We start from the raw sequence: 10,602 nt of genomic DNA, 5'->3' as shown, positions 1-10,602 counted from the left end.
GGGCCTACCTGGAAGGTCTTGTAATGGTTACCACATACTCGTAAATAGTTAAGGTACAGTATATATAGGTACAGTAGTAGTTAGTGTGCCCAGTTTTAAATCTGAGGGTTTAAGCTCTACACTTTGGGGCCCCCAGTAGTACAGCGGTATGACTTCAGACTTACAACACTAGAAACCGGGTTTCGATACCCGTAGTAGGCAGAGTACAGATAGCCCGCTGTGTAGCTCTGTGCTTAATTAGAAACAAACAAAATCCTACACTTTGGGTACATGGGTGTGGTATAAGAGTAGTGTTCAAATCCCATTATTCAATCGGTCAAGATTTGGCGGTGGGATTTGTTGACTAACTCCCTTCTAGTCTAACAGTTCAAAATTAGGGACATCTATGTATAGATAGACCTTGAATAGCAGCTATTCGCAAAAACTACTAAATAAACCAACAATAATGTTTACTCCTTTAATTTAAAAACGTTTAAGATATCAACACCTCACTTGTAACAGTACCAATACTTATTTCATGATTTAAAAATAACTATTTAAATAAAAGTATCGCTTTAATACGTTTATTTTAGGTTCCAATATGGTACAGTGATATGTTTGTAACTGTGTGTTTATAAATTTCATTGATGATAAAAATACGAACCAGCACTTAATAGAAGAACGTTCTAGAAATTCTGATCAAGTTAAACTTTACAAACGATTAGATTCATTAGCTAACAGAAACAAGAGGGAATCCTCAGTAGCCGCGGTACTTGAAATTCTTTAGGCAAAATTAGAGTAAATTAATCTATGAGACCTTTTTTTTCCCTTTTTATTGGCTATATTTTTGTGCGCCAGCAAAACCAAGCGTGGAGCACGTGTATACCCGATTCGATTTTATTGCTCATCACGATCTCTACCAGTCTACCCTTAAATTGAAATTATTTTAGACAGGATTAAGGTAAATTAATCTATAAGACCTTGGACGTGGTCGAATACACTAATCGAAAGGGTTTGACGGCCCGAGTCCAAAACTAAAATCAGATCTCAAATCAGTCAAGAGATGACGGAGCTATGAGATAAAAGTTTGTACTTAAGAAATCAAACCAAAAAATAACTCAGAGCCATTTAAAAGGGCAAATATTTTTGAAGTTTAAGTTAATATCATTGTCAATAGACGAAACACAAAAGAAGTTTAATATCAAAGTAGGAAATCCTTTTAATTTTCTAAAAAAAAACATTTGAAGATGCTATGTATATGAATTTTGCAGATTCTACCTTGAGGATTTTCAACATTTTGTTGTATTTATGTATGTAATAAATATTGTTGCGTCAGCGAGGTCACGTGACTAGTGTCACGCGACTTCTCTCGAACCTTCGTGAATTGTCGGGAGATTACTAGATATAGGGTAGTCTGGTATATATAAATGGTCACAACATGACGGCATCAGTGTGTGAATGTGTGTGTAAGTAGTGAGTAATTGAACTGCAGTCAGAAAGTATTGTTGAAGTTAACGTTCGTTGTTAAAACGTTTGTTTTAGAGCGACTGTTGAAAATAAGTGTATCGGTAAAGTTATATTCAGAAAGAATAAACCAGTTTTATTAAATAAGGACTTGTGTCGCTAAAGTTTTGTCTGAACGAAGTTACGGAAAATCAATTAACGACTGGAGGCGTAACAATATTCTTTGTATTATGGAAAGTTTTAGTGTCGTCGTTTCAAAGATTTCAAATGTTTCCAATTATGCTTAGGGCTGTAACAACTAAACTGCTGTATACAATTAAATGCATCTGTACAATGATGTAGTTATTGAAACAAGCAAGTACAATACCCATGAATTTCAATGCAAAGGGCAACAGAATACTTTAATAATTATTTTCCGGAAAGAAGGCTCAAGGTCACCTGCTTTAATCACTCGCACCACTATACATAAGGGACGCTTTACTTTGCAATTTGTATTGTCGTGACGTCAGTAAAACGTGCGCATGCCGTGAAACACGAGAAGAATTATGCCCTCTGCAGACTACAACTCAGCATGGCGTATGAACTTCAAAAGCAAGAAATAAAAATATTTGTGATTCTTAATTTTGATTTTATATATTCTTGAAACATAACACATTCGGGAACCCCGCGGAAGTTTTGTTTTTTTTGTTTGTTTTTTTAATTATGCACAAAGCTACACAAGGGCTATCTGTGCTCTGCCCACCACGGGTATCGAAACCCGGTTTCTAGCGTTGTAAGTCCGCAGACCCCGCGGAAGTACATCTAGTACTATGGATTTGTTCAGTGTTAACGTATAACAGGATGTTAGGCTTCCATTTGAAACATAAGTAGACTAAAATATGATTATCGACAAAAGTAAAAAAAAATCAATATAAATCTATCTTTTCCTATTGTTTTCAGATAACCCTAGTTCTCTGTAGCTATTTTTTTCTCCACAATACGTTTATTTGTTTGTTAAGCGCAAAACTACACAATGTGTGCTCTGCTCATCCTGGGTATCCTAGTGCAATTTTTAGCGTTATAAGCTCCCTGATCCGTCTCTAAACCACTAGGGGCACTACGATACCCACAAAACATAAATAGTGTGTTTTTTTGTTGTATAGTAAAGCCACATCAGACTATCTGCTGTGTCCACCGAGGGGAAACTAAACCCTGATTTTAGCGTCGTAAATCCGTAAACTTACCGCTGTCACACAGAAAGAGAAACATAAATATGATTACAAAAGAGTGAAATGTTTAAAAATCGGTATAAATGTATTATTTTTTCTTATGATTTTCGTCAAACTTTGGTTTTATTAGGATAATTTTTTTCCACCAACATAAATATATACAAATATCATTATTAAAAGCGTGATCACATAAAAAAAGTAAATAAATACCCTTCCTTTCCTCTCATTGTTTTCGCCACATCCCGGTTTTCCGAGAATATTTTTCCCACCACGATGCTTACAAGACATAAACAGATAAAAATGGTTCTCGAAAGCAAACGAACGTGGGAAGGCAGTTAGTCATCACTACCCACCACCAACTCTTGGGCTACTCTTTTACCAACGAATAGTGGGACTGCCCGTAACATTATAACCCCCCACACACACACGACTGAAAGGGCGAGCATGGTTGGTGGGACGGGAATTCGAACCCGCGACCCTCAGCTTGCGAGTCGAGCGCCCTAACCACCTGGCTATACTAAGCCAACCTCCCATGTTTCACACTGGCTATGCTAGGCCTACCTCCCATGTTTCACACCTGGCTATGTTAGGCCAACCTCCCATGTTTCAGCTCAATCTGAACGTGAATCACAAATCTAAATTTAAATAATTTACAAAAGATAAACAAACACTGAAAACACAATCACTGAATTTATAAGTACAGACGATGTGACAAATCAAGGTTATTTTAAACATTTTGACACTTTGAATATATATTAATAACTATGATTTTTATGCAAAAAATAATAATATTTTAAAATACTATTTCATCTTCATATCTAAAAAGAACAATGTAAATAAACAAAGATGTAATTCACAATCAAAAGCAATACCTCAAATAAAAGGGGATATTTATAAAACCTAACGTTTTAAAAAATATATAAATTATGTAATATTTGTAAAATACACTAAAACTTTAGTAAATATTTAAAATGCCGTCAATTGTTGTAGGGCTACGTTAAAAGGACGATCAAATATTTCTAACAATACTAAGATTAATGTAAAATCAACTTGTAATTTTAAACAAAATATTCCAATAAGTGCGATGGTAAGCATAGATCCAAATACTTCACAGAAACACAGTGACTGATTTAATTATTTATCTTAAAATAACTACACAGTTCACAACTACCTCGCATTTGTCATCTATCATTAAATGTAAAAATAAACAAACAAACAAACAAAAAAACATCAATGAATTTTCTAGGCATTCTAGGCCTTTTAGCATTATACGTTCACACAAATTACAATATTAAATATATATCTTACATTGCTTACAACAATATTATTATCTGCACGGACAATAACTGTTATGGTGTAAACAATATTAAGAAAGTGAAGTGTCATATTATGAATTTTATATCGGTCATTTGCAAATCAAAATTTAGGCTAGGATTAATAACACCATATTATTCATTTATTTCTTCACGACAATTATATATTATTATATTTACTTGAATCATCTTTGCTGTAATTCAGAAGAACTGGTGGACCAGCAAGATTATATTATTGTTCCCTGAGCGGGTTGAACAACCACAGCGTCAACGGTTGAAAATATTATTCATAATTCTGATAACTTATGAATGAAAGCAAATAGGAATATATAATTTTAATACTAAAAATAAACGACCTTATAACACCAGATTGTTGTTTTTCTTTAATTGGACACCCAACGTTTCGCTTTACAGCTTTTTCAGAAACTTTCCATGAAAACAGAAACCGTAATTGACAATACAAAGCTCTGTTGTTCTTGAGAGTTTGTGAGTGTCAGTTAAGGTTAGCGAGGATGCACTTCGGATGACGTAAATAAGGAATACGTAAATATTTATCAACCACACTATACATGTCATAGTCAGTGTCGACTATGCCTTTCGCCGAATACTAGCTCTCATCAAGTAGGCACTATTTATATCACCAGTTGCATGAACAACAATTATTGTTGTTGTTGTGTGTGTTTTGAACGACTGATTGAAACATAATCTGAAGAAACCGTACGTACTTACTTGATATGCAGCAAAACTGCACGTGTGAGGCAGAATTAGCTGTAGGTCTATTTTCTGCTTACAAGCAGATTTGAAAATGTTAGATCATGTAGTGTGTAGATTTGATGTGTAGTGCTTGAATAATAAATGATTATATATGTTTTATTACTCTAACCAAGACACTCGTTGTAGATCTAGTTAAGTTTCTTAAACTTTTTGCGGCTTTATTGAAATTATTTTATAGTGAATAAAATTTAGAACACAGTTTTACACTACACATTTTACTCCGACAGCTTTCGCTACTTTCTATTTTCGCTGTTAGTTAAAGCCATATCCACCCTCCCCACCTCTAAATGAAAACCATACGATAACTGGATGTGATATTCTTCAGTGTCTGTGACCTTCAAGAGATGAAAACAAAACACCTTGTGTAACCGTGGCCTCACTATCGCCCCAGGGTTGGCAAGAAAGACCAGGTCACGCTGCATGCAGCGTTTGGCTAAACAGTTCGTTGGTTGTTCAGGTGTTTTCTATCGTAGCTTTGATACGGGAAGCGGCAGTTTTGGTGTTGAAACAAGATTTTTAGCCTTTAGGCCCTGGTGTCATGGATTTCTCTCTTTTACTTAGAGGAGAACCACTTCCGTCAGCATCATGTTCTAGATAGCCGCGTTGAAGTGACTGAAGCTTTCATTCAGCCATAAAGTCAAGTTTTACCCTGCAAGACATACATGTTTAACTTTAAGTTTAATTCGTCAACTAATTGTTGTCAGACTTTTTCGTTGAGAGTTTTATTAGGCTACTAGTCACTTGCTGAGAAATACACTAAGTGGAGACTGGTTTTAGAAAATGTATATTGTGAAATCAGTGTTGAGAGACATTATTGTCGTCGCTTGTATTTGTGAAACAATTACACAAGCGTCGTGGTTCCGACCATGTAAGTATTAAAGTATATATATATTTGTAGATTACGTGAGAATTGAAATAGTCATAAAATACACGTAAGCCAGAATGTATGTTTTTTTGTAAGCTCTAAAATTTAACTACCGAATTAAGTTCCCGATCTGCACTGATTTCTAACTATAATTTAATATACGTATAATATTAAAATGTTAAAGTACAATGCACGTTTATTTTAGATAGTGTAAAATGTTCGTAATGTCTATTCCACGAGCGAAATAAAAGAAAGAAGACAAAAAGTAAACTTTAGATAAAAAAAAATCTGCTACAGTTGTTTAGTTACCTTCCCACCCACCCTATTAGTCAATAACAATTGGTGGTTTCCCAGTATTAAGTAATCGGTAATTTCTTCGGAAATATTTCTCGCTTTTAAATTACAGGTGTAATAACAACAAACGGATGGGTCAAGTAATAGAGAAATATTGGAATAAGGAAAATAATAATTTTTTTTATTGTGCAAGCTTCGAAAAATAAATTTGTTTTTGTAGTTACGTAATTTTGACGAGCAGTTACGAGAACAGACATACATTCTAAATCATTTAAAGCTAAAAAAATACAAATCTGGTTAAAAACTTAAAGATTACAATACAAATTAAGGGATCTTAGGTATTAGTTAAAGTTGACGTGATGATTTGCAGGATATAATTTTTCAGTGTTAATGAAAGGTTGATAAAGATTTTAGGTACTAGTTAAAATTGATTTGATGAATTGCAGGATATAATTTTTCAGTGTTAATGAAAGGTTGATAAAGATTTTAGGTACTAGTTAAAATTGATTTGATGAATTGCAGGATATAATTTTTCAGTGTTAATGAAAGGTTGATAAAGATTTTAGGTACTAGTTAAAATTGATTTGATGAATTGCAGGGTATGATTTTTTTTTTAGAGTTAGTGAATGGTTAATAATAAGAACATGCTGTACGATTATTCAAGAAATGACTTTCACAAATTATTATGTACTGTTGACATTAACAACTGATTTTTTTTTTCGAAACAAAAATTCTATGATATGCAAAGATAGATCACCTTAAATTAAAACACACGTACATCGTCTCTTAAAATATAGATGCGTAAATCATAACATCGGATAGAATAATAAAAATTATACCTACTAGAAGAAAACGTACTCTAATTATCGTACCTTACCAGAAAAATATTCAATACCACTACCAAACCTTACCATTGTAAGTAACAAAAATCATAACCAAGGTTTTCAGCACTGACGTTAGAAACAGGGAAACAAAAAATACGTTTGGATTAATACGATATTCCACCCATTAAAAAAACTTGACTAAGACCTTAAGTATAAAAAATGAAAGTAAAAAAATTATCTGGTAATAGATGATATTACACTGCTTCCTATAGTTCTAACATCGCTAAAAATGCTTAGATCCCCAAGAAATAACAACATTTGAGGTGTTTTTGTTGTAATAATTTTGTTTACATTGAAAGTAATAATTAATGACGTGGCTATTTAACAAAATATTAACTTTTCCTCTGTTGGTTTGTACGTTACTTCTATTAAATTGCCCATGAAATTTGTTAGCCTTGTTACCCAAAACGATTCACTGGTATTGTTTGTGGAAAAAAAATAATTTCCAAGATATAACAATCATGGAAACAAGTGAACCTTTTACTCTTCAATATATATATACAACAGCTGAATTATTATTAGTGAATTATTTCACTTCCAAATCAGATTCATACACTTGTATAGTTTCTAGGAAAGTGTTAATTTTTCTTTAAGCGCATAGATATCAAATGGGCTATAAGTATAAATCCCAAGTGCATCGTTAGTATCGAACACCGAGTTTTAGCGTTATAAGGCTTCGAGTTTACCGCTGAGCCACCGCTGCGTACTTTCAAATGGTATGACAAAATTATTAAAACGACATACTCTGTTCTAATGAAATGTACTGCTTTAGTGATTTTTGATTTTGTTAGTATACAGAGTTATTTTAAAATAAGTTCAGCATAGTTACATTATACATAAATATTATAACAAACAATTACAACACCTAGACGCTTCGCGTGTTAACCTGTAGTTACAGCTATCACTACGAATGCTCCTTAGCATTACTTTCATCGTATAACAAATCCACTAGCATGTTACAGAATTCAGGACGAGAAGGTTTTATAATAAAGAAAAGTACGTCAAATTAAGACAAATAGCAAATGTGCTTAGTGTGAAAACGTGAAAAAATACATGATTTGAACATGTAGATATTTCAATTTATTGGGCAATAACACAAGTTACTTATTAGCGCTTCTTAATAAAGTTAATGGTGCTACAAGTTCTTCTAATGAGCCATCGTGAAAACGTGTAACAGGAATATTCAATAAGAACAAATTACTTCCTGCTACACCTTATTCAGTTATTGTAAATTTTTGCTGAACCACTGTGGTGTATAGAGGTAGAGCACACAATCAGGTGAACGACCGAGACCTTGGCCGTTAAATCGACTTGTTGTTTTCCGCATGCCACAACTTGTCGCTCCTGCTTTGGTGCCTGTAGTTTCGTTGTAAAACAAGGTCGAACGGGATTCGTAACTGTGACCTCCAGTCGATTTGTCAGGTAAAAGCCGTACAGCCACAGGGCTAACAATGAATTTAGGCCATATCCTAGAACTCTTACACTCAGCTGTATATGGAAATTGTTGAAATATCAAGTAGAACGAGATAAAGCGGAGTTGTTTTTTTTTTGTCGAATCATACATGAATAAGGAACTTTTATTTTGTAATACTTCAAAACGATTTTTTTAAAACAAAATCTGACTTATTTAGCCATTAATATTTCGGCCTTGCAATTTTACTGATTTTAGGTTAACAGATTGACGTAGTCGTAAATTCGAATCACTAGACATGCTGCATTTCTAATAGAAAGATCACATCCATTTTCAGGGTCTCTCTTCATAGAGTTTCTTTGTTTGTTCATTAAGATGCACAATGAGCTAACTACTGTTGCCATCGCAGGGATCAAACCCCATATTTTAGCATGTTAAGCTCTAATCATACCGCTGAGGCATGGGAAGGTGGGCCTGAAACTCGTAAGCCAGATATTGTCTGAAGGAAGTTGCACGAGAAGAAAGAATTAATTTATCAGATGAGACTGACATTCACTTTACAACTCAAGAAAGAACCACTACAATACAACTCAATACCAATAGTTCAATTGGAATACCTGAAAATGAGCAAACAATACAAAAGCCCACTAGTAACGAGTATCTAAAAACACAAACCGAAACACCCGGTTCAAGAATTACAACCTCTACTGAAACTTGTCAGCCGGCTATTGTTTGTAGGAATCTGTATTTACATGATTATTATTGTCTGTTGTTAAATTGTAACATCTCGTAGATTTGCCATTTACACGTTGAACCTAGGGATAAAAAAATAACGATGAACAAGTTCATTTTCTGGACACCAATTAGTGATGCTAATACTGGATGCTTTTCAGATACTTTGCTTAAATTTTCAAAATGTGTACTATATCTTACTGGACGTGATCGTATTACATTTTTCAAAAGAATATAATTTCAAAACAATTTAGACCTAACTCTAAGATGTTCTACCCGACTAAAACTCAATAAGACTTACTCAAACAAATGCGGGTCTTAATCTTGTACGGTGTTTAAATAATGAGTTAATGTGTATGAAATTCTAAAGAGCATCTGTAGTTAGGTGAAGAAAAGTTGATAATGAGCTCAGTATACAACTTGTTTCTGAAACGTAGTGCTCCCAACCAACTTGATAACTTCCTTCCTAGTCTCCAATGGCTCCTTTTGATCCTTTTAACTTTCACACAGTCCAGGTAATAGTATGCAACATAACAAAAAAGAAAGATCATCTAAAAAGGTGGTGACGCAAGTCACGTGTACATAAGCTGCTTTTAAGACATTTCCATTCAACCGTCATATCCTCCGGTAGGATAGCGGTAAGTTTACGGACTTACAACGCTTAATTCCAGGGTTCAGTTCCCCGCAGTGGAAACAGCAGGTAGCCCGAAGTGGCTTTGCTCTATTACAAAACAGATAAACAGTGAACCGTCGTATAGCTGAAGCAGCTTGATAACGAAACGGGTATTCATGCTGTTCTATATGAAGACATCCGTGGATTTTTGTGCGATCGGACTGTTGAAACGGTGGAAAACTGTCATCTTCGTATACATGGTATCCTTACAACGGAGCTGTTGCAAAATACTACGCTGCAGAGGTGTTGTCAAAATGTACGGTCGCTAGATAGATTATGACTGGACCTAGCGACATTGAGTGTAACGAAGTTGTGAGACTCCAAAATACATAATGTACTCAACCTCTGTATATATCATCAAAATATGCATATCAGAACTTTATAATTTTTAATGACACTCCCACTTGACTGAGTAAGAATACGTGATAACTTTCGAAATTTTTGTCATCTACAGAGAAAACAATCGCATCCTAAAATGAGTATGCCTTCATGTATCTTAGGAACAAAATGAAAATATTGATCATGATAATAAATGTTTTGAATTGGGCTTAGTCGGATGTCAATAATTTTCTTAGATCACGTTTTCAAATTTTATACATTTGATCGAATTTCATCTGATTTACATTAATTGACTTAAAGATGGATTTGTTGAACGTTCAAGCAACCTTTTCTTAACTTACAAATCGCAAAACAAGAAAATTAACGTGAGTAATTTCGGAAGGTCGGATTATCGGGTTTCTGATTTTGGGATATATTTATTCCTTATTATACGTGTTTTCTTAGTATGATGGTCATACCTATAGTTGTTTCTCGTTACAATGTTGTTACCTTAATTCATTTTTTGTATGTACAGCTTATAATCCTAATATAAAACACTATTAATATTGGTATAGCAAACACTTAAGTAACTATATAATAACATAAAATGTATGAATATTTCATTACTATTTTTATCAAGTTCAGTGTAGTTTGATGTTTTTATTTTTTGTAGTAAGTGGTCGATTT

At 33.8% G+C, this 10,602-nt stretch overlaps 1 long non-coding RNA gene across 1 annotated transcript in view; it reads right to left on the bottom strand.

Annotated features, from left to right (window-relative positions):
- Positions 1 to 6,809, bottom strand: part of LOC111085984 — a 21,932-nt gene extending 15,123 nt beyond the window's left edge. The window contains exon 1 of the long non-coding RNA XR_002610752.1: positions 6,799 to 6,809. This is a non-coding gene — a long non-coding RNA (uncharacterized LOC111085984). The remainder of the gene's footprint in view (positions 1 to 6,798) is intronic.
- Between the last annotated feature and the right edge of the window lie 3,793 nt (positions 6,810 to 10,602).

The sequence above is a fragment of the Limulus polyphemus genome, unplaced genomic scaffold, assembly GCF_000517525.1.
Source record: "Limulus polyphemus unplaced genomic scaffold, Limulus_polyphemus-2.1.2 Scaffold760, whole genome shotgun sequence".
NCBI classification, from domain to species: domain Eukaryota; kingdom Metazoa; phylum Arthropoda; class Merostomata; order Xiphosura; family Limulidae; genus Limulus; species Limulus polyphemus.
Note: the sequence above shows the minus strand (reverse complement) of the source record. Positions and strands in the feature narration are given on the sequence as shown.